Source organism: Osmerus mordax, chromosome 23 (genome assembly GCF_038355195.1).
Source record: "Osmerus mordax isolate fOsmMor3 chromosome 23, fOsmMor3.pri, whole genome shotgun sequence".
Classification (NCBI taxonomy): Eukaryota; Metazoa; Chordata; class Actinopteri; order Osmeriformes; family Osmeridae; genus Osmerus; species Osmerus mordax.
Window position 1 is genome coordinate 10,748,085 of NC_090072.1, and position 2,500 is coordinate 10,750,584.

The 2,500-nt window shown below is 56.1% G+C and overlaps 3 non-coding genes across 3 annotated transcripts; all 3 read left to right on the top strand.

Moving 5' to 3' along the window:
- The first annotated feature begins 623 nt into the window (after window positions 1-623).
- Window positions 624-741, top strand: LOC136932300 (U5 spliceosomal RNA). Its single transcript, XR_010874595.1, has one exon. It is a non-coding gene; the product is annotated as a U5 spliceosomal RNA (small nuclear RNA).
- Window positions 742-1,147: 406 nt separating this feature from the next.
- Window positions 1,148-1,338, top strand: LOC136932457 (U2 spliceosomal RNA). The gene has a single exon (XR_010874745.1). It is a non-coding gene; the product is annotated as a U2 spliceosomal RNA (small nuclear RNA).
- A 776-nt stretch (window positions 1,339-2,114) lies between these two features.
- On the top strand, window positions 2,115-2,232 carry LOC136932301 (U5 spliceosomal RNA). Its single transcript, XR_010874596.1, has one exon. It is a non-coding gene; the product is annotated as a U5 spliceosomal RNA (small nuclear RNA).
- Window positions 2,233-2,500: the final 268 nt, after the last annotated feature.

Sequence of the window (2,500 nt, forward strand, 5' to 3'; positions counted from 1 at the left end):
GTTTAGGTTAGGGCTAGGGTTTTTGGGGTGAGGGTCAAAAAACCCTCAAAAGGGGGGGGCCCCCCAACAAAGCGGAACAAGCGATCCCTACCAAAAAAACGGGGTGAAAAGGGGGTGTGGGCGGAGCCCTGTCGGCCGGTGGCGTTTTCCCGCCCTTTTAGATATAAAAAAAAAAAAAAAAAAAAAAAAAAAAGGGAGTGACTGAGTGACTGAGTGAGTGAGTGAGTGAGTGAGTGAGTGAGTGAGTGAGAGAGAGAGAGAGAGAGCTGGCTGACATTCAGCGGGGCCGAGGTGAAAAACTGGAAGGCAATCGGAAAGAGTTTTTTATCGCCGTGTCAGTCGACACCAACACAGAGTCGATTGGCTGGAAGGCGCATACGATAAACGTGTAGGGATCTTAATGGAGAATAAGCGATCAATGAAATGGATAAAGTGCCGTAAGGAAAAGCCAAGCGGGCGGGCCGAGCCCCTCTGCGGCCCGTGGCGTTTCCGCGCCTTTTTTTTCCCGAGAAGGATGCGGTTCGCCCCGGTTCTCCCCGGTTCTCCCCGGTTCGCCCCCGCGGACGGGTGAGTCAGGGCCAACGGAGGGGTTGGGGGTAGGCCGTTTGGGTCGTTTCAAATCGACGCTCTGGTTCCCCTTCAGCACGCACAAGCCTTTCGCCTTTTACTAAAGACTTCCGTGGAGGGGAGCGCCGACGAGTGAAACGTGGTATTTTTGGGAGGCTTTGCCCGAGGGAGGGCAGAGCCTGATGGACGTGTGACAAAAGCAGGGTGAGGTTGGCTTTGGGGTTAGGTGCGTGCCTGCGGGTAAGGCAGGTTTTGTCTTTGCTTCTTCTGTAGCTGTTTCAATTCTGTTGCCTTTTGGCCTGGGCTTTCCGCTTCCGTCCCTGCTTGTCCTGCGGCTTTTGGCCTGGGCTTTCCGCTTCCGTCCCTGCTTGTCCTGCGGCTTTTGGCCTGGGCTTTCCGCTTCCGTCCCTGCTTGTCCTGCGGCTTTTGGCCTGGGCTTTCCGCTTCCGTCCCTGCTTGTCCTGCGGCTTTTGGCCTGGGCTTTCCGCTTCCGTGGTTTCGGCCGTTCTCGGTGTGGTGACCGAGCGGCCCAGGTGGTGCACGGAGGGTCCGCGCGCCGGGGGCGTCCGATAATGCGGTCATCGCTTCTCGGCCTTTTGGCTAAGATCAAGTGTAGTATCTGTTCTTATCAGTTTAATATCTGATATGTCCTCCATGCGAGGACAACATATTAAACGGATTTTTGCAACAGGGAGTCGGAACAGGGGCTCGCTCCGTCCGCTCCGCGCATCGCCCCGGTATTGCAGCGTCTCCGGGAAGGGTGCAATCTTTCTAAGCGTGTCAAAGAGAAAAGCTAGTGAGGGAGGGAGGGAGGGAGGGAGGGAGGGAGGGAGGGAGGGAGGGAGGGAGGGAAGGAAGGAAGGAAGGAAGGAAGGAAGGAGGGAGGGAAGGAGGGAATGTCTGAATGAGTGAGGTTTGGGGGAGAGGGGTTTAGGTTAGGGCTAGGGTTTTTGGGGTGAGGGTCAAAAAACCCTCAAAAGGGGGGGGCCCCCCAACAAAGCGGAACAAGCGATCCCTACCAAAAAAACGGGGTGAAAAGGGGGTGTGGGCGGAGCCCTGTCGGCCGGTGGCGTTTTCCCGCCCTTTTAGATATAAAAAAAAAAAAAAAAAAAAAAAAAAAAGGGAGTGACTGAGTGACTGAGTGAGTGAGTGAGTGAGTGAGTGAGTGAGTGAGAGAGAGAGAGAGAGAGCTGGCTGACATTCAGCGGGGCCGAGGTGAAAAACTGGAAGGCAATCGGAAAGAGTTTTTTATCGCCGTGTCAGTCGACACCAACACAGAGTCGATTGGCTGGAAGGCGCATACGATAAACGTGTAGGGATCTTAATGGAGAATAAGCGATCAATGAAATGGATAAAGTGCCGTAAGGAAAAGCCAAGCGGGCGGGCCGAGCCCCTCTGCGGCCCGTGGCGTTTCCGCGCCTTTTTTTTCCCGAGAAGGATGCGGTTCGCCCCGGTTCTCCCCGGTTCTCCCCGGTTCGCCCCCGCGGACGGGTGAGTCAGGGCCAACGGAGGGGTTGGGGGTAGGCCGTTTGGGTCGTTTCAAATCGACGCTCTGGTTCCCCTTCAGCACGCACAAGCCTTTCGCCTTTTACTAAAGACTTCCGTGGAGGGGAGCGCCGACGAGTGAAACGTGGTATTTTTGGGAGGCTTTGCCCGAGGGAGGGCAGAGCCTGATGGACGTGTGACAAAAGCAGGGTGAGGTTGGCTTTGGGGTTAGGTGCGTGCCTGCGGGTAAGGCAGGTTTTGTCTTTGCTTCTTCTGTAGCTGTTTCAATTCTGTTGCCTTTTGGCCTGGGCTTTCCGCTTCCGTCCCTGCTTGTCCTGCGGCTTTTGGCCTGGGCTTTCCGCTTCCGTCCCTGCTTGTCCTGCGGCTTTTGGCCTGGGCTTTCCGCTTCCGTCCCTGCTTGTCCTGCGGCTTTTGGCCTGGGCTTTCC